The sequence below is a fragment of the Ambystoma mexicanum genome, unplaced genomic scaffold (assembly GCF_040938575.1).
Source record: "Ambystoma mexicanum isolate Mex_15411 unplaced genomic scaffold, UKY_AmexF1_1 Mex_scaf34, whole genome shotgun sequence".
Taxonomy (NCBI): domain Eukaryota; kingdom Metazoa; phylum Chordata; class Amphibia; order Caudata; family Ambystomatidae; genus Ambystoma; species Ambystoma mexicanum.
Window position 1 is genome coordinate 279,466 of NW_027182449.1, and position 20,443 is coordinate 299,908.

Below are 20,443 nucleotides of genomic sequence, written 5' to 3' on the forward strand. Positions count from 1 at the left end.
CGTCGGAGGAGCCGACACAGCACAAGAGGCTCGGAATCGGCGCACTCTTCGCCTACGGCCATACCACCCTGAATGCGCCCGATCTCGTCCGATCTCGGAAGCTAAGCAGGGTCGGGCCTGGTTAGTACTTGGATGGGAGACCGCCTGGGAATACCAGGTGCTGTAGGCATTTTGCTACTCTGTGCCCGATAGGCGGCGTTCGTCTTCCCCGTCTTGAACTACATTTTTCCTCCATTCCGCTTTTAATTTTAACAAACACGGCGCGTGAAAAAGGCACAGGGGCAGACAGCAGCCCTCGCTCCAATGCAGAGCCCCGTCAGAGGCGGACACGTTGTCGCCAAACTAACTTGGAGCAGCAGGAGACTGAAGCCAGGGCAGCAGCTCGCCGCCTCGGGTGGGTGGATGCAGCCAGAAAGGGCCACTCGTGTCCCTGGCAAAGCACCTCCAGCGTCTCCCCGTTTTCTCTCCAGTGGACGCGCAAGGCCCCCTACAGCTAGGGGAGGCAAGTGGATGGGCCTCATCTGCATATGTGGGCTCTAGAGGAAGAGTGCACCCTGGGAGACAAGGGGACACTTGGAGCGGGAAGTGCTCACGGGGGAGAAGTGCCTACAAGAGGCAGGAAGGGAGGGAGGCCACATCATGCCTCTCCATAGCCAGGCCTCTGGATGATGGGGCAGAAGCGGCCGTCACCCTAAGCTTCCTAGAAGTCCCAGCTGGGCCCCATGCTACCTAATATCTCGCCTGATCGAGCCTGGTCGAGCACTGGTCGAGCCTTCAGCCAAGGGACACAGGAGCCAAGGGGTCTGGCCTCGAGCCTTCAACCGAGGGACCCAGGAGCCCAGGGTCTGGCCTCAGTGCTTCCCAAGTCGGCCTTCAGCTGAAGCCTGCCTGGGCTGGGAGCCTCAGCTGCTGTTCCTGGGTGTGCTTCTTTCCTGCATGTGAAGGCCACCAGCGGCGAAGGTTGCCCTCCGCCTTCCAAGGAGTCGAGGGGATAGAAGCAGGAAAATTGTGTGTGTGTTTATTTCTTCTTTTTTAGAGATTCTTTCTATTTTTGTAAGGAACTGACGCCTGGGTGAGTGCTAGTGTGGCTTGAGGTGAATTTACGGGCAGCTTCTTTGCAAACTTTTGCCAAACCAACTTGGAGCAGCACTGGGGTAGAGAGTCAGCCTTCCGCTGATGCCTGCCTAGGCGTGGCTGGGCTGGGGGCCTCAGCTGCTGTTACTGGGCCTGCTTCTTTCCTGGTCTTGTAGGCCGCCAGCCAGAGAAGGTAAGGGCTTCAACCAACATCGCCCTCTGCCTTCCAAAGAGTCGAGGAGACCGCAGCAGGAAAATTGTGTGTGTGTTTATTTCTTCTTTTTTTAGAGGTGCTTTCTATTTTTGTAAGGAACCGACGCCTGGGTGAGTGCTAGTGTGGCGTGAGTTACATTTACAGGCATCTTCTTTGCAAACTTTTGCCAAACCAACTTGGACCAGCACTGGGGTAGAGAGTCAGCCTTCAGCTGATGGCTGCCTGGGCTGGGCTGGGCTGGTCTGGGGGCCTCAGCTGCTGTTACTGGGCATGCTTCTTTCCTGGACTTGTAGGCCACCAGCCGGAGAAGGTAAGGGCCTCAACCAACATCGCCCTCTGCCTTTCAAAGAGTCGAGGAGACCCCAGCAGGAAAATTGTGTGTGTGTTTATTTCTTCTTTTTTAGAGGTGCTTTCTATTTTTGTAAGGAACCGACGCCTGGGTGAGTGCTAGTGTGGCGTGAGTTAAATTTACAGGCATCTTCTTTGCAAACTTTTGCCAAACCAATTTGGGGCAGCAGTGGGGTAGAGAGTCAGCCTTAAGCTGATGCCTGCCTGGGCTGGGCTGGGCTGGGGGCCTCAGCTGCTGTTACTGGGCCTGCTTCTTTCCTGGACTTGTAGGCCGCCAGCCCGAGAAGGTAAGGCCTCAACCAACATCGCCCTCTGCCTTCCAAAGAGTCGAGGAGACCCCAGCAGGAAAATTGTGTGTGTGTTTATTTCCATCTTTCTTTCCGAGTTTTTTTTTAAAGTTTTGTAAGGAACGGATGCTTGGGTGAGTGAGTGCAAGTGTGGCTTGGCCTGAATTTACAGACACTTTCTTTGCAAACATGAGTAGGCAAGTGGGTATTTCAAAAGTGGGTGCATGGAGCCGCTCGTTGCTTTTCCAAGCTGGCAGCTGTGGCTCCTGAGCTTGAGGCAAAAAGAAGGGCAGAAGCACACTGCAGAGGACAGCGTTCAGCCTTGCAAGAGGGCAGTGGACGTCGGAGGAGCCGACACAGCACAAGAGGCTCGGAATCGGCGCACTCTTCGCCTACGGCCATACCACCCTGAATGCGCCCGATCTCGTCCGATCTCGGAAGCTAAGCAGGGTCGGGCCTGGTTAGTACTTGGATGGGAGACCGCCTGGGAATACCAGGTGCTGTAGGCATTTTGCTACTCTGTGCCCGATAGGCGGCGTTCGTCTTCCCCGTCTTGAACTACATTTTTCCTCCATTCCGCTTTTAATTTTAACAAACACGGCGCGTGAAAAAGGCACAGGGGCAGACAGCAGCCCTCGCTCCAATGCAGAGCCCCGTCAGAGGCGGACACGTTGTCGCCAAACTAACTTGGAGCAGCAGGAGACTGAAGCCAGGGCAGCAGCTCGCCGCCTCGGGTGGGTGGATGCAGCCAGAAAGGGCCACTCGTGTCCCTGGCAAAGCACCTCCAGCGTCTCCCCGTTTTCTCTCCAGTGGACGCGCAAGGCCCCCTACAGCTAGGGGAGGCAAGTGGATGGGCCTCATCTGCATATGTGGGCTCTAGAGGAAGAGTGCACCCTGGGAGACAAGGGGACACTTGGAGCGGGAAGTGCTCACGGGGGAGAAGTGCCTACAAGAGGCAGGAAGGGAGGGAGGCCACATCATGCCTCTCCATAGCCAGGCCTCTGGATGATGGGGCAGAAGCGGCCGTCACCCTAAGCTTCCTAGAAGTCCCAGCTGGGCCCCATGCTACCTAATATCTCGCCTGATCGAGCCTGGTCGAGCACTGGTCGAGCCTTCAGCCAAGGGACACAGGAGCCAAGGGGTCTGGCCTCGAGCCTTCAACCGAGGGACCCAGGAGCCCAGGGTCTGGCCTCAGTGCTTCCCAAGTCGGCCTTCAGCTGAAGCCTGCCTGGGCTGGGAGCCTCAGCTGCTGTTCCTGGGTGTGCTTCTTTCCTGCATGTGAAGGCCACCAGCGGCGAAGGTTGCCCTCCGCCTTCCAAGGAGTCGAGGGGATAGAAGCAGGAAAATTGTGTGTGTGTTTATTTCTTCTTTTTTAGAGATTCTTTCTATTTTTGTAAGGAACTGACGCCTGGGTGAGTGCTAGTGTGGCTTGAGGTGAATTTACGGGCAGCTTCTTTGCAAACTTTTGCCAAACCAACTTGGAGCAGCACTGGGGTAGAGAGTCAGCCTTCCGCTGATGCCTGCCTAGGCGTGGCTGGGCTGGGGGCCTCAGCTGCTGTTACTGGGCCTGCTTCTTTCCTGGTCTTGTAGGCCGCCAGCCAGAGAAGGTAAGGGCTTCAACCAACATCGCCCTCTGCCTTCCAAAGAGTCGAGGAGACCGCAGCAGGAAAATTGTGTGTGTGTTTATTTCTTCTTTTTTTAGAGGTGCTTTCTATTTTTGTAAGGAACCGACGCCTGGGTGAGTGCTAGTGTGGCGTGAGTTACATTTACAGGCATCTTCTTTGCAAACTTTTGCCAAACCAACTTGGACCAGCACTGGGGTAGAGAGTCAGCCTTCAGCTGATGGCTGCCTGGGCTGGGCTGGGCTGGTCTGGGGGCCTCAGCTGCTGTTACTGGGCATGCTTCTTTCCTGGACTTGTAGGCCACCAGCCGGAGAAGGTAAGGGCCTCAACCAACATCGCCCTCTGCCTTTCAAAGAGTCGAGGAGACCCCAGCAGGAAAATTGTGTGTGTGTTTATTTCTTCTTTTTTAGAGGTGCTTTCTATTTTTGTAAGGAACCGACGCCTGGGTGAGTGCTAGTGTGGCGTGAGTTAAATTTACAGGCATCTTCTTTGCAAACTTTTGCCAAACCAATTTGGGGCAGCAGTGGGGTAGAGAGTCAGCCTTAAGCTGATGCCTGCCTGGGCTGGGCTGGGCTGGGGGCCTCAGCTGCTGTTACTGGGCCTGCTTCTTTCCTGGACTTGTAGGCCGCCAGCCCGAGAAGGTAAGGCCTCAACCAACATCGCCCTCTGCCTTCCAAAGAGTCGAGGAGACCCCAGCAGGAAAATTGTGTGTGTGTTTATTTCCATCTTTCTTTCCGAGTTTTTTTTTAAAGTTTTGTAAGGAACGGATGCTTGGGTGAGTGAGTGCAAGTGTGGCTTGGCCTGAATTTACAGACACTTTCTTTGCAAACATGAGTAGGCAAGTGGGTATTTCAAAAGTGGGTGCATGGAGCCGCTCGTTGCTTTTCCAAGCTGGCAGCTGTGGCTCCTGAGCTTGAGGCAAAAAGAAGGGCAGAAGCACACTGCAGAGGACAGCGTTCAGCCTTGCAAGAGGGCAGTGGACGTCGGAGGAGCCGACACAGCACAAGAGGCTCGGAATCGGCGCACTCTTCGCCTACGGCCATACCACCCTGAATGCGCCCGATCTCGTCCGATCTCGGAAGCTAAGCAGGGTCGGGCCTGGTTAGTACTTGGATGGGAGACCGCCTGGGAATACCAGGTGCTGTAGGCATTTTGCTACTCTGTGCCCGATAGGCGGCGTTCGTCTTCCCCGTCTTGAACTACATTTTTCCTCCATTCCGCTTTTAATTTTAACAAACACGGCGCGTGAAAAAGGCACAGGGGCAGACAGCAGCCCTCGCTCCAATGCAGAGCCCCGTCAGAGGCGGACACGTTGTCGCCAAACTAACTTGGAGCAGCAGGAGACTGAAGCCAGGGCAGCAGCTCGCCGCCTCGGGTGGGTGGATGCAGCCAGAAAGGGCCACTCGTGTCCCTGGCAAAGCACCTCCAGCGTCTCCCCGTTTTCTCTCCAGTGGACGCGCAAGGCCCCCTACAGCTAGGGGAGGCAAGTGGATGGGCCTCATCTGCATATGTGGGCTCTAGAGGAAGAGTGCACCCTGGGAGACAAGGGGACACTTGGAGCGGGAAGTGCTCACGGGGGAGAAGTGCCTACAAGAGGCAGGAAGGGAGGGAGGCCACATCATGCCTCTCCATAGCCAGGCCTCTGGATGATGGGGCAGAAGCGGCCGTCACCCTAAGCTTCCTAGAAGTCCCAGCTGGGCCCCATGCTACCTAATATCTCGCCTGATCGAGCCTGGTCGAGCACTGGTCGAGCCTTCAGCCAAGGGACACAGGAGCCAAGGGGTCTGGCCTCGAGCCTTCAACCGAGGGACCCAGGAGCCCAGGGTCTGGCCTCAGTGCTTCCCAAGTCGGCCTTCAGCTGAAGCCTGCCTGGGCTGGGAGCCTCAGCTGCTGTTCCTGGGTGTGCTTCTTTCCTGCATGTGAAGGCCACCAGCGGCGAAGGTTGCCCTCCGCCTTCCAAGGAGTCGAGGGGATAGAAGCAGGAAAATTGTGTGTGTGTTTATTTCTTCTTTTTTAGAGATTCTTTCTATTTTTGTAAGGAACTGACGCCTGGGTGAGTGCTAGTGTGGCTTGAGGTGAATTTACGGGCAGCTTCTTTGCAAACTTTTGCCAAACCAACTTGGAGCAGCACTGGGGTAGAGAGTCAGCCTTCCGCTGATGCCTGCCTAGGCGTGGCTGGGCTGGGGGCCTCAGCTGCTGTTACTGGGCCTGCTTCTTTCCTGGTCTTGTAGGCCGCCAGCCAGAGAAGGTAAGGGCTTCAACCAACATCGCCCTCTGCCTTCCAAAGAGTCGAGGAGACCGCAGCAGGAAAATTGTGTGTGTGTTTATTTCTTCTTTTTTTAGAGGTGCTTTCTATTTTTGTAAGGAACCGACGCCTGGGTGAGTGCTAGTGTGGCGTGAGTTACATTTACAGGCATCTTCTTTGCAAAATTTTGCCAAACCAACTTGGACCAGCACTGGGGTAGAGAGTCAGCCTTCAGCTGATGGCTGCCTGGGCTGGGCTGGGCTGGGGGCCTCAGCTGCTGTTACTGGGCCTGCTTCTTTCCTGGACTTGTAGGCCGCCAGCCCGAGAAGGTAAGGCCTCAACCAACATCGCCCTCTGCCTTCCAAAGAGTCGAGGGAATAGAAGCAGGAAAATTGTGTGTGTGTTTATTTCTTCTTTTTTAGAGATTCTTTCTATTTTTGTAAGGAACTGACGACTGGGTGAGTGCTAGTGTGGCTTGAGGTGAATTTACGGGCAGCTTCTTTGCAAACTTTTGCCAAACCAACTTGGAGCAGCACTGGGGTAGAGAGTCAGCCTTCCGCTGATGCCTGCCTAGGCGTGGCTGGGCTGGGGGCCTCAGCTGCTGTTACTGGGCCTGCTTCTTTCCTGGTCTTGTAGGCCGCCAGCCAGAGAAGGTAAGGGCTTCAACCAACATCGCCCTCTGCCTTCCAAAGAGTCGAGGAGACCGCAGCAGGAAAATTGTGTGTGTGTTTATTTCTTCTTTTTTTAGAGGTGCTTTCTATTTTTGTAAGGAACCGACGCCTGGGTGAGTGCTAGTGTGGCGTGAGTTACATTTACAGGCATCTTCTTTGCAAACTTTTGCCAAACCAACTTGGACCAGCACTGGGGTAGAGAGTCAGCCTTCAGCTGATGGCTGCCTGGGCTGGGCTGGGCTGGTCTGGGGGCCTCAGCTGCTGTTACTGGGCATGCTTCTTTCCTGGACTTGTAGGCCACCAGCCGGAGAAGGTAAGGGCCTCAACCAACATCGCCCTCTGCCTTTCAAAGAGTCGAGGAGACCCCAGCAGGAAAATTGTGTGTGTGTTTATTTCTTCTTTTTTAGAGGTGCTTTCTATTTTTGTAAGGAACCGACGCCTGGGTGAGTGCTAGTGTGGCGTGAGTTAAATTTACAGGCATCTTCTTTGCAAACTTTTGCCAAACCAATTTGGGGCAGCAGTGGGGTAGAGAGTCAGCCTTAAGCTGATGCCTGCCTGGGCTGGGCTGGGCTGGGGGCCTCAGCTGCTGTTACTGGGCCTGCTTCTTTCCTGGACTTGTAGGCCGCCAGCCCGAGAAGGTAAGGCCTCAACCAACATCGCCCTCTGCCTTCCAAAGAGTCGAGGAGACCCCAGCAGGAAAATTGTGTGTGTGTTTATTTCCATCTTTCTTTCCGAGTTTTTTTTTAAAGTTTTGTAAGGAACGGATGCTTGGGTGAGTGAGTGCAAGTGTGGCTTGGCCTGAATTTACAGACACTTTCTTTGCAAACATGAGTAGGCAAGTGGGTATTTCAAAAGTGGGTGCATGGAGCCGCTCGTTGCTTTTCCAAGCTGGCAGCTGTGGCTCCTGAGCTTGAGGCAAAAAGAAGGGCAGAAGCACACTGCAGAGGACAGCGTTCAGCCTTGCAAGAGGGCAGTGGACGTCGGAGGAGCCGACACAGCACAAGAGGCTCGGAATCGGCGCACTCTTCGCCTACGGCCATACCACCCTGAATGCGCCCGATCTCGTCCGATCTCGGAAGCTAAGCAGGGTCGGGCCTGGTTAGTACTTGGATGGGAGACCGCCTGGGAATACCAGGTGCTGTAGGCATTTTGCTACTCTGTGCCCGATAGGCGGCGTTCGTCTTCCCCGTCTTGAACTACATTTTTCCTCCATTCCGCTTTTAATTTTAACAAACACGGCGCGTGAAAAAGGCACAGGGGCAGACAGCAGCCCTCGCTCCAATGCAGAGCCCCGTCAGAGGCGGACACGTTGTCGCCAAACTAACTTGGAGCAGCAGGAGACTGAAGCCAGGGCAGCAGCTCGCCGCCTCGGGTGGGTGGATGCAGCCAGAAAGGGCCACTCGTGTCCCTGGCAAAGCACCTCCAGCGTCTCCCCGTTTTCTCTCCAGTGGACGCGCAAGGCCCCCTACAGCTAGGGGAGGCAAGTGGATGGGCCTCATCTGCATATGTGGGCTCTAGAGGAAGAGTGCACCCTGGGAGACAAGGGGACACTTGGAGCGGGAAGTGCTCACGGGGGAGAAGTGCCTACAAGAGGCAGGAAGGGAGGGAGGCCACATCATGCCTCTCCATAGCCAGGCCTCTGGATGATGGGGCAGAAGCGGCCATCACCCTAAGCTTCCTAGAAGTCCCAGCTGGGCCCCATGCTACCTAATATCTCGCCTGATCGAGCCTGGTCGAGCACTGGTCGAGCCTTCAGCCAAGGGACACAGGAGCCAAGGGGTCTGGCCTCGAGCCTTCAACCGAGGGACCCAGGAGCCCAGGGTCTGGCCTCAGTGCTTCCCAAGTCGGCCTTCAGCTGAAGCCTGCCTGGGCTGGGAGCCTCAGCTGCTGTTCCTGGGTGTGCTTCTTTCCTGCATGTGAAGGCCACCAGCGGCGAAGGTTGCCCTCCGCCTTCCAAGGAGTCGAGGGGATAGAAGCAGGAAAATTGTGTGTGTGTTTATTTCTTCTTTTTTAGAGATTCTTTCTATTTTTGTAAGGAACTGACGCCTGGGTGAGTGCTAGTGTGGCTTGAGGTGAATTTACGGGCAGCTTCTTTGCAAACTTTTGCCAAACCAACTTGGAGCAGCACTGGGGTAGAGAGTCAGCCTTCCGCTGATGCCTGCCTAGGCGTGGCTGGGCTGGGGGCCTCAGCTGCTGTTACTGGGCCTGCTTCTTTCCTGGTCTTGTAGGCCGCCAGCCAGAGAAGGTAAGGGCTTCAACCAACATCGCCCTCTGCCTTCCAAAGAGTCGAGGAGACCGCAGCAGGAAAATTGTGTGTGTGTTTATTTCTTCTTTTTTTAGAGGTGCTTTCTATTTTTGTAAGGAACCGACGCCTGGGTGAGTGCTAGTGTGGCGTGAGTTACATTTACAGGCATCTTCTTTGCAAAATTTTGCCAAACCAACTTGGACCAGCACTGGGGTAGAGAGTCAGCCTTCAGCTGATGGCTGCCTGGGCTGGGCTGGGCTGGGGGCCTCAGCTGCTGTTACTGGGCCTGCTTCTTTCCTGGACTTGTAGGCCGCCAGCCCGAGAAGGTAAGGCCTCAACCAACATCGCCCTCTGCCTTCCAAAGAGTCGAGGGAATAGAAGCAGGAAAATTGTGTGTGTGTTTATTTCTTCTTTTTTAGAGATTCTTTCTATTTTTGTAAGGAACTGACGACTGGGTGAGTGCTAGTGTGGCTTGAGGTGAATTTACGGGCAGCTTCTTTGCAAACTTTTGCCAAACCAACTTGGAGCAGCACTGGGGTAGAGAGTCAGCCTTCCGCTGATGCCTGCCTAGGCGTGGCTGGGCTGGGGGCCTCAGCTGCTGTTACTGGGCCTGCTTCTTTCCTGGTCTTGTAGGCCGCCAGCCAGAGAAGGTAAGGGCTTCAACCAACATCGCCCTCTGCCTTCCAAAGAGTCGAGGAGACCGCAGCAGGAAAATTGTGTGTGTGTTTATTTCTTCTTTTTTTAGAGGTGCTTTCTATTTTTGTAAGGAACCGACGCCTGGGTGAGTGCTAGTGTGGCGTGAGTTACATTTACAGGCATCTTCTTTGCAAACTTTTGCCAAACCAACTTGGACCAGCACTGGGGTAGAGAGTCAGCCTTCAGCTGATGGCTGCCTGGGCTGGGCTGGGCTGGTCTGGGGGCCTCAGCTGCTGTTACTGGGCATGCTTCTTTCCTGGACTTGTAGGCCACCAGCCGGAGAAGGTAAGGGCCTCAACCAACATCGCCCTCTGCCTTTCAAAGAGTCGAGGAGACCCCAGCAGGAAAATTGTGTGTGTGTTTATTTCTTCTTTTTTAGAGGTGCTTTCTATTTTTGTAAGGAACCGACGCCTGGGTGAGTGCTAGTGTGGCGTGAGTTAAATTTACAGGCATCTTCTTTGCAAACTTTTGCCAAACCAATTTGGGGCAGCAGTGGGGTAGAGAGTCAGCCTTAAGCTGATGCCTGCCTGGGCTGGGCTGGGCTGGGGGCCTCAGCTGCTGTTACTGGGCCTGCTTCTTTCCTGGACTTGTAGGCCGCCAGCCCGAGAAGGTAAGGCCTCAACCAACATCGCCCTCTGCCTTCCAAAGAGTCGAGGAGACCCCAGCAGGAAAATTGTGTGTGTGTTTATTTCCATCTTTCTTTCCGAGTTTTTTTTTAAAGTTTTGTAAGGAACGGATGCTTGGGTGAGTGAGTGCAAGTGTGGCTTGGCCTGAATTTACAGACACTTTCTTTGCAAACATGAGTAGGCAAGTGGGTATTTCAAAAGTGGGTGCATGGAGCCGCTCGTTGCTTTTCCAAGCTGGCAGCTGTGGCTCCTGAGCTTGAGGCAAAAAGAAGGGCAGAAGCACACTGCAGAGGACAGCGTTCAGCCTTGCAAGAGGGCAGTGGACGTCGGAGGAGCCGACACAGCACAAGAGGCTCGGAATCGGCGCACTCTTCGCCTACGGCCATACCACCCTGAATGCGCCCGATCTCGTCCGATCTCGGAAGCTAAGCAGGGTCGGGCCTGGTTAGTACTTGGATGGGAGACCGCCTGGGAATACCAGGTGCTGTAGGCATTTTGCTACTCTGTGCCCGATAGGCGGCGTTCGTCTTCCCCGTCTTGAACTACATTTTTCCTCCATTCCGCTTTTAATTTTAACAAACACGGCGCGTGAAAAAGGCACAGGGGCAGACAGCAGCCCTCGCTCCAATGCAGAGCCCCGTCAGAGGCGGACACGTTGTCGCCAAACTAACTTGGAGCAGCAGGAGACTGAAGCCAGGGCAGCAGCTCGCCGCCTCGGGTGGGTGGATGCAGCCAGAAAGGGCCACTCGTGTCCCTGGCAAAGCACCTCCAGCGTCTCCCCGTTTTCTCTCCAGTGGACGCGCAAGGCCCCCTACAGCTAGGGGAGGCAAGTGGATGGGCCTCATCTGCATATGTGGGCTCTAGAGGAAGAGTGCACCCTGGGAGACAAGGGGACACTTGGAGCGGGAAGTGCTCACGGGGGAGAAGTGCCTACAAGAGGCAGGAAGGGAGGGAGGCCACATCATGCCTCTCCATAGCCAGGCCTCTGGATGATGGGGCAGAAGCGGCCGTCACCCTAAGCTTCCTAGAAGTCCCAGCTGGGCCCCATGCTACCTAATATCTCGCCTGATCGAGCCTGGTCGAGCACTGGTCGAGCCTTCAGCCAAGGGACACAGGAGCCAAGGGGTCTGGCCTCGAGCCTTCAGCCGAGGGACCCAGGAGCCCAGGGTCTGGCCTCAGTGCTTCCCAAGTCGGCCTTCAGCTGAAGCCTGCCTGGGCTGGGAGCCTCAGCTGCTGTTCCTGGGTGTGCTTCTTTCCTGCATGTGAAGGCCACCAGCGGCGAAGGTTGCCCTCCGCCTTCTAAGGAGTCGAGGAGACCGCAGCAGGAAAATTGTGTGTGTGTTTATTTCTTCTTTTTTTAGAGGTGCTTTCTATTTTTGCAAGGAACTGACGCCTGGATGAGTGCTAGTGTGGCTTGAGGTAAATTCACGGGCAGCTTCTTTGCAAACTTTTGCCAAACCAACTTGGGGCAGCAGTGGGGTAGAGAGTCAGCCTTCTGCTGATGCCTGCCTAGGCGTGGCTGGGCTGGGGGCCTCAGCTGCTGTTACTGGGCCTGCTTCTTTCCTGGACTTGTAGGCCACCAGCCGGAGAAAGTAAGGGCCTCAACCAACATCGCCCTCTGCCTTCCAAAGAGTCGAGGAGTCCCCAGCAGGAAAATTGTGTGTGTGTTTATTTCTTCTTTTTTAGAGATGCTTTCTATTTTTGTAAGGAACCGACGCCTGGGTGAGTGCTAGTGTGGCTTGAGGTAAATTTACGGGCAGCTTCTTTGCAAACTTTTGCCAAAACAACTTGGGGCAGCACTGGGGTAGAGAGTCAGCCTTCCGCTGATGCCTGCCTAGGCGTGGCTGGGCTGGGGGCCTCAGTTGCTGTTACTGGGCCTGCTTCTTTCCTGGACTTGTAGGCCGCCAGCCTGAGAAGGTAAGGCCTCAACCAACATCGCCCTCTGCCTTCCAAAGAGTCGAGGAGACCGCAGCAGGAAAATTGTGTGTGTGTTTATTTCTTCTTTTTTTAGAGGTGCTTTCTATTTTTGTAAGGAACTGACGCCTGGGTGAGTGCTAGTGTGGCTTGAGGTAAATTCACGGGCAGCTTCTTTGCAAACTTTTGCCAAACCAACTTGGGGCAGCAGTGGGGTAGAGAGTCCGGCGGGCGAACGCGCCGGCGAAGCAGGCATGGCGAGCGCCGCCCCTTAGTGGGGGCGGTACAGGCCGCCCTTCCCCTCCCCCCACACACGTAAGGGAAATGCGCCGGGGGGGAGGATGATGACGGAAAGGGGCCCGCCCCCCCCTGGCAGGGCGCGAAAGCTTCGGGGCAGGGCGGGAAACCGGGGAGAAGCCGGGCATAAAAGCCCGTGCTGGTGTGAGCATTCACACATCCTCCCTCGGTTTCCCGTCTTGCCGGAGCTGCGTTCTTTTTTTTTTTTGGGCCGTCGAAGGTGGTGGACAGCGTCGTCGAATCTCGTCGGGATAGGAAGCAGCGGACGTGTCGAGGAGTTCCTGTGTTGCAGCGGTCGGTTCCAGATACAAACGCTGGAGGTAGGCAAGGGGGGATACATGTTCATTGGGTCGGGGGGAAACGGGGGAGTCGAGGTCGACAGGGGCCGCGGGCGGATGGGGGGGGGGTAGGAGCATCCATTCGAAGGGGTGCAGCTCCGCTTAGGGAGCCGATGATATCGCGGGGCGTGGGCCTCTGAACGTCGTCCGTGTGCACCACAGGGGTGGCTAGTTTTGTAAAAATCAGAACTATGTTTACGCGATCGCTGCGAAATATGTGCTTTGGGCATGCTACATAACGTGATAGGATTGGGAAAATGCTAAGATGTAATATGTATCAGAGTCCAGCCAGTGTGGTTGGCAAGTGCCCGTGTGCCCCCTTCCTAGCCCGCCCCGTGCCAGAAAGAACACGTTCTTCTAACGGATAATTAATATCAATAATGACTATGGGGATCTATGGACTCACTGTGCGCCCCGTAATTTCATGTATGATATGTATGTAATATGTTTGGGAATGCATATTTCAAGGAGTCTCCGCGGCCGCAGTATGTGTTTGATTTGCCATAGGGCCGCCGTCCTCCGTGTGCCCCACAGGGGTGACTCGCGCAGTTTTGTTTGGAGAATCAATACCGTTGTTTTAAGCGTCTGCAGCTTTCGTTCGCGCCTGAATATTCCCGGGGACAGGCGAGATCACGCAAGTCTGCCACATGCCGCACTGGCGGGGTAGCGAGTGGGGGGCATGGGGGCTCCTCGTTTGCTGGGGCGCGAACACATTATCACCTCGGAGCCGATGAGTTACGCGCTGACGCAGGTTGTGCGACTACTGCTTAGAGAGTTACTCCATCTACTAACCCCCTCTCTCTAACCTCACTCCTTATTGTTCATGGCAGCCCGCGGTGACTAGGTCTGGCGGGACCTCTTATCCGCTGGGTCCGCCAGCCTCGCTACCCCATCCCGTCTGCAGCCGCAGCAGCTCCTGGATCTGTTAACATTTAGTTGTGCTTTTCAGCCTTTTAAAAACCGACTTTGCTTCTACCACGATCCAACCGGTTCACTGTGTGTGCCGTATCCCAGTCCCTTCCCTCATTGCCTCTACTGGCTTTCACTCACTACCCCATGCCCCTATGGAAGACGGCCATCTTGCCTTCCTGTTTAAGCCGCCTTCTCAGTGTTTTTTCACGGTCTCTGCCTTGGTCCGTGTTTCTGGCAGCGAGCGGGATGCAGTGTGTTTGGGGGTGGCTGCCGCGGGATGTGTTTGGGTGGCCCTGGGGCCGCCGTCCTCCGTGTGCCTCGCGGGGGTGGCGCGCGGTGGTTCGGAGGGTGGAGAGGTTGTTTTGGCGATGTCGGCCCTTGGGGGTGTGCGCGGTTTGGGTTGCCCCGGTCTGATTCGTATGTACCTTATGTACCGTACCGTATTCGTACCCTCCTGAAACGATGACAGCATTCCTGTGCGTTATGGATTTCATTAAACGAGAAGTCACCGGGGGAACCAGACTCCTTGTTATTAAATAGTGCTACCACATCACGTTATTGATTCCCCATGCAAGTATCTGGTCATTGTCGGCTTGGTTAGCTAGTCATTGCATTTTAATTATTTCTTCTGTTTAATTAGCACTCTATCTTCACAAAGAATTAAGAGTCTAAAGATGTTGGCGCTACTCATTCCTATGAGATTAGAAAAGCACCTACTTCTGCAGAAGAAAATTATGTTAAGCCATTATTCCAATCAATTACGCAGCCATCTTGGTTTATTATGACGGAAGGCCCAATTTCCAGTGAAACTGGGTTTAGAAGCAAAAACAAAGGTGATGGCTGGAAGGTTTAGACTGAATCTTAACCTCTGGGCCCGCGGGGACTTCTCCCTCGCGCTCGGACACGGCCTTGTCGGGGGGGGAGAGCCATTGTGGTGGCGAGGGACGACGCTCTGCATTGTGCTGTTGTGCATGTCGTGGGTTTTTCGCGGGCCTCCCTGGGAGGGGTGGGTGCCTTGTGGAGCCCAGTCCCAGTGGCAGCGTGCGCAGGAAGGGCGGCGGGGGAAGGAGGGGGGATTGCAGGGAAGAGGGTCAACGCGTGGGAAGGAGGGTGGAGAGCATGAGAAATAAAGGGGAGTAAGAAAAGGGAGGGAAAAAAAAAAAAAAAAAAAAAAAAAAAATTCTGTGTGGGGGGGCAGTGGTGGGCTAGTACAAGTTTTTGAAGGGAGGTCAGTGAGAGAGCGGGTTCAAGTTGGCGTTGGTGGTATTCCGCTGGGTTTCAGGTTGGGGCTAGTCACTGAGGGTATCCATCCTCAACATGGGTTAGGAAGGAGTCCCCAGTTTGCAAGGGGGCACACCATTAGGGAGATTTGAAGTTCTTCGGTGCAGAGTATCCCGCAACTTTGGTTTGTGCGTTGAATTCACCCGGAAAGGCGCTGGGGCTTGATGTTCGCAAATACACAGATGCGTCCTCGATTGGGGCCAATTCCTGCCTGGAAGTGGGCGGCCAGACTATGGATTGTGTTGGTTAAATTGACTTGTGCCCAACGCCTCGCCTTAGCATGGGCACACGTGGATAGGTGAAGACATGTATAGGACTGCTAGGAGGGAAGTGGGTCCAAACGTCTTGGGGCATATGTTCATAAATTGCGGGCATATATAGACATTGTTAGGACTGCTGGTAGGGAAGTGGTGTCAACTGGATCTTTCAGGCCGTCTTGCCGGAGCTGCGTTCTTCGTTAGCTCGCTCTATTCTCTGTGTTCGAGCGGCTGTTTGGTGTCTGGGTTTCCCGCGGTTCGGGTGGAGGAGCGAGGAGTTCGCGGTTCCAGTGGAAGAGTGAGGAGTTCGGGAGTCGCTGGCGAAAGTTGCTGCCCGGAGATCGTTTGTCGCCACATGGTGGATTGCAGGTAAGCGCTCGAACGTCGGGCCGGTTGTGCGGGTCTCGTGTGGACGGGTTCATGGGGGGCGATAGTGGGGGGAAAGAGTTCTCGGGGTGGTGTGGCGCAGGCCCTCATAACGCAGAAGTTCGGATGGGGATTGTGCGGTGGCCTCAACGCTAGTGCGCAGGTACTGTTGGGTAGTGAGCGAGGGCACCGTCCGAATCCCGCCCAGGGAGGATTATAAGACGGTGGATTTGGTAAGTATGGGGGGGGGAGGGAGAAGGGTCTGCTCGCTGGCCGCCGCGCCAGCTGGAGCGGACCCGAGGAATACAATATTTTACGGGATCAATCTCCTTTTCTTTTAATTGTACGTCAGCATCAGCAGTGGCTGTATGCAGGCTTCAAAAAGGGGTTGTGCAGTGGAAGCAGCCTGCACTACAACAAGTGCCGAATCTTCTGCTCCCGACCACCTTGTGGATTGTGTGGTGGGGAGGAGCAGAACTGGGGCTGTCTGCCGTGTTACTTGTGTGCTTTGGGGCCGCCGAGTGCGGCGGTACCGATCGCGGTGGCGCGGGCAGCAAATCTGCTGGCTTGGCTGGCTTGGCTGGCTTGGGTGGGCGGGGGGTTCGTGGGTTCACGTTGGGCACCCTGACTTTGTGGTTAACTGGTACCGGGGCCGCCGTGCCTCGGGTGTCGACGAAGCAATTTTAAAAGCGATGGTGTGTTTTTCGTTTTAATTGGGGCCGCCGTGACGATCAGGGCCCCGTGCCTCGTTTGTTCAAGAAATGGGCTGTTACCACGACGGCATTGTTATGGCGTGATATGTTTACAGCATGGAAAAACTAAATAAAGCAGCTTTAACGAAAGCTGCTTTATTTAGAGTGAATTTTACGTTTGTTTAGCGCAGCCGCCAGTGGCGCAAGCGTTAAGGGCTTGGACTGGTAATGCGGGAGACCGGGGTTCGATTGCAAGGTGCGGAGTCTCGTGGGCATGCGCCTTTTCGTATGGCGCGCCGAAAATTTTGGTTTATATGATGGCCACTGTGCCTCGGGTGCCACAAAGTAATGTTTTGTTTTAAGCCCGTTGTACGGCTTGTCTGTTTACATTGGGGCCATCGCGAAGGCTTTCTGTGCGTCAGGGAGCGCCATGGCCTCATCGATGCTCGAGGCAGGTAATTCGGCGCACTTCTCACTCTGCATGGGGTCCTAGATAGAGGTGGGGACGAGAGGGGTGGGTTCACACAGTACCTGTCCCCTCCCGTCGAACGCGTGGTGAAGACGGACCTACAATTCCCAGAGTTCGCCTTTCAAGACTACAACCCCCGGCAGCCCCTCTGCCTCCCAGGAGGCTGCAGAGTCTCCGCCAGGCCCAGCTGGTAACACACCCCCTTCCACATAGAATGGTCCATTCTAAAACAGCCCCCCAACCGCTCAGAACAACCAATGACTCAATTACTCCCACTCGCCACACAGCCCTCAAATACGCCAACACCGGCCACGAGGTTACTAAAACGAAACATGACGGGATACTAGAGGGGTGCCATGCAACAGGGATGGGGGGGCGTATCAATGTGCGAGGGGAGTAAAGGAGGGTGGTCAGCTGAGAATACCCCCCCGTGCAGAAGCCAAATGCGCCGTTCAGGACTACGTGTTACCAACGGCCACGAGGAATAATTATATAAAAAAAAAAAAAAAGTCCCTGGAGATAGCAGACGGGGGATTGGAACTGGGGTCCTCGGCGCTCCAAGACCAAGCACTTACCACTTGAGCCACTGGAGGCTGCTCTAATGCCAAAAACAAATAATCAGCTGTTGTGTGGCGCGGCGACCATCTGCTGAGCATAAAGTGAAGACATGGAAAAACATTGCTTGCAATGCATATTAACTAAGTAAAACGTGACGGCGAAATCTATTCCTTCCTCCCTAAATAGGGCCCGCTCAAGCTGACGCGGCGGTCGGCGAGCAGACCCGTTCGCCTACCCCCCAATACTTACCAGATCCGGCGTGGGTGGATGGTGATTAGGACAAGGCGGGAGCTGCTAGAACAAAGGGGAGAACTCGCGGCACCCTACCAGCCTCTCTGAACTACTTCTGAACGTCTCCCGCCGTCAGTGTAACCCGCGGGTGTGTCCTCTAGGGGGCGCTATTCTTTGGTTCGCAGATGGGTTTGCACTTTATGAATCCTGTACATTATAATAGTAAGTTACAGCAGAGCCCACAACTGTAGAGAGTTGCCCTATGGGTTGATAGACTATAGTAAGAATTCCCAGGAAACCTTTGCTCCAGCTGTCTGTCACATAGTCGCTGACATAGCAGTCATCTCTGCGCCTCAGCACAATCCTCTGCATAATTTTGCAATGTTTTTATACCAGTCAGCTCTGCTAGCAATTGAATATGAACCCAATTCTAGTCATTATTTGCATGTAATGTGATGCTCTTTTCAAGTATATGTTTGCACAGACTATGGTCTTCTGAAGGGCCTTGCAACCCACAGCTCTCCACAACCTCAAGACTACATTTGAGGCGCTAACTTCAGCGATGGTGGGGGAGGGGCACACTTATTGGTGTGGGGGCATCCAACTTCTTTACGCATTCTAATAAGACTGTTCTAGTGCAGCTTCAATGTTACAGGCAATTAACTCTCTCCTTTAAGTCTGAAAGCACCCACTCCAGGAGTGCTGTGAGGATGGGAGGTCTCCTGTCCCCCTCTCCATCATTCCAGACACCCCCCTTACATGCAAGTTCTAAGCCCGCGTCATGACTTTAATTGCCCTAAAAAAATAAAAAAAAAAAAAAAAAAAAAAAAAAAAATAAAAAATCAGGGAGTGCCCTGTGGAAGCAAGCTGGGTGTGGGGGAACTCTCTGCCGCCGGCAGCCAGCAGAGAGTCTTGGAGGAATCACAGGCCAATCCCTGAAACAAAGCACTGCTAGCAGACCCACAGGGGAACGAGCAGCCAAGAGTTTAGATGCACGGCGCCCCAAGAGCAATAGGCTTGGGGGAGGCCCTGGGAAAAAAGGGGAGGGATGTAGGGGACTTGGGAGGCAATTCCAAGACCCAAATTGCGGGGGGGGGGAGGGAACGAACAACAAACTAAAAAGAGGGCAGCAAGTGAAGCTGGTTGGAGGGGAACAAGAGGAGAATACGGGGGGGTATGCTACCGGGACAAAAATTTACAGCAGGGGTAAGTCGTCACGGAGGGGGAGGGGCAAGAGGGAGGAGCTCGAGGAGGGAGGAAGAAAGGTAGGAGCATCGGGGGCGGGGGGAGTCCGGACAAGGAGGGCCAGCAAGGACAGGAAAGAGGGGGCCTGGGGGGGCGCAGCATAGGGGACCGGGGGAATGGGGGAGACAGTTGGGAAAGGAAGACAGTACGAGGGACAGGGAATCTGGAAGAGATATGACACCAGCCAAGGGGGGGAGGACACCTGCTAAGGCTGCAGTTGGAGGGGGGGGCCCCTTGAGTGAGAGGGAATTGCGATGTTTCTGGGGGGCTCGGGGACACAGCAGGGAGACCTGGGGGGGGGGGGTTTTGGCATAACGGGGGTAAGACTAGGATGCCAATAACCGGAACAACGCGAAGGCGTAGGGGGGGCTGAGCAGAGTTTGGCAAGAAAAGGTTAGATGGACGTCGCAAGCGACGGCCAACTAGGCAGGCAGAAAGTGGGGGCCGGCATCGGAGGGCGGTGCCGGCCCAAATACGGATACGTACATAAATTGTAAGGGCACTTGTGGTGGTGCCGGTATAGAAAAATGTAAGGGCACTTGTGGTGGTGCCGGTATAGGAAATTGTAAGGGCACTAGTATGGTGCCGGTATAGGAAATTGTAAGGGCACTAGTACGGTGCCGGTATAGGAACCTGATGTTAGCGAGGCACCGCGTGGCTGCCGGTTTTAGCTAGAGTCCGAGCAGGAAACGGGGCAAGTGTGCGGGGGGTCGGGCACCCGCAACAAGACCTAGACATGGGCACGGGGGGAAATGGTGGGCACACCAAAAAATTCACTGCAAACAACGGCCGGGGTAGAGAGAGGTGGATAGTCAGGGCCGGGCTCGATCCGAGGCGTCCACCGGACGAGGACGATCAGGGGGGGGGGGAGGGGGAGGGGGAAGCCCTAGGTAGCCGCACTCGAAATAGTGTATCGGTGACGGTGAATTACGGATTGCCTGTAAGATAACTCCAAGACTTTATGCAAATAAAGCTGCTGAGGCATGTTAACTTTCCACACAAACTGGTGTCGTGTCAATTTTCTACTGCTTGCATGGTATGACTGATTAGGAATAGAGGGGGGGGGGGTAAGAAAGGACGGATAAAGGGGGGGGGAAGGCAAGGCGCTGAGTGCCCACGCTAAGCCTTCTGCTGATGCCTGCCTGGGCTGGGCTGGGCTGGGGGCCTCAGCTGCTGTTACTGGGCCTGCTTCTTTCCTGGACGTGTAGGCCACCAGCCCGATATGGTAAGGGCCTCAACCAACATCACCCTCTGCCTTCCAAAGCGTCGAGGAGCCCCCAGCAGGAAAATTGTGTGTGTGTTTATTTCCATCTTTCTTTCCGAGTTTTTTTTTAAAGTTTTGTAAGGAACGGATGCTTGGGTGAGTGAGTGCAAGTGTGGCTTGGCCTGAATTTACAGACACTTTCTTTGCAAACATGAGTAGGCAAGTGGGTATTTCAAAAGTGGGTGCATGGAGCTGCTCGTTGCTTTTCCAAGCTGGCAGCTGTGGCTCCTGAGCTTGAGGCAAAAAGAAGGGCAGAAGCACACTGCAGAGGACAGCGTTCAGCCTTGCAAGAGGGCAGTGGACGTCGGAGGAGCCGACACAGCACAAGAGGCTCGGAATCGGCGCACTCTTCGCCTGGCCTGGTTAGTACTTGGATGGGAGACCGCCTGGGAATACCAGGTGCTGTAGGCATTTTGCTACTCTGTGCCCGATAGGCGGCGTTCGTCTTCTCCGTCTTGAACTACATTTTTCCTCCATTCCGCTTTTAATTTTAACAAACACGGCGCGTGAAAAAGGCACTGGGGCAGACAGCAGCCCTCGCTCCAATGCAGAGCCCCGTCAGAGGCGGACACGTTGTCGCCAAACTAACTT

General features: G+C 54.8%; 5 non-coding genes across 5 annotated transcripts; all 5 read left to right on the forward strand.

Moving 5' to 3' along the window:
• Positions 1 to 50: 50 nt before the first annotated feature.
• LOC138558702 (5S ribosomal RNA) lies at positions 51 to 169 on the forward strand. The gene has a single exon (XR_011298822.1). It is a non-coding gene; the product is annotated as a 5S ribosomal RNA (ribosomal RNA).
• A 2,144-nt stretch (positions 170 to 2,313) lies between these two features.
• LOC138558713 (5S ribosomal RNA) lies at positions 2,314 to 2,432 on the forward strand. Its single transcript, XR_011298833.1, has one exon. It is a non-coding gene; the product is annotated as a 5S ribosomal RNA (ribosomal RNA).
• Positions 2,433 to 4,576: 2,144 nt separating this feature from the next.
• Positions 4,577 to 4,695, forward strand: LOC138558725 (5S ribosomal RNA). Its single transcript, XR_011298845.1, has one exon. It is a non-coding gene; the product is annotated as a 5S ribosomal RNA (ribosomal RNA).
• A 2,794-nt stretch (positions 4,696 to 7,489) lies between these two features.
• On the forward strand, positions 7,490 to 7,608 carry LOC138558736 (5S ribosomal RNA). The gene has a single exon (XR_011298856.1). It is a non-coding gene; the product is annotated as a 5S ribosomal RNA (ribosomal RNA).
• A 2,794-nt stretch (positions 7,609 to 10,402) lies between these two features.
• Positions 10,403 to 10,521, forward strand: LOC138558747 (5S ribosomal RNA). Its single transcript, XR_011298867.1, has one exon. It is a non-coding gene; the product is annotated as a 5S ribosomal RNA (ribosomal RNA).
• Positions 10,522 to 20,443: the final 9,922 nt, after the last annotated feature.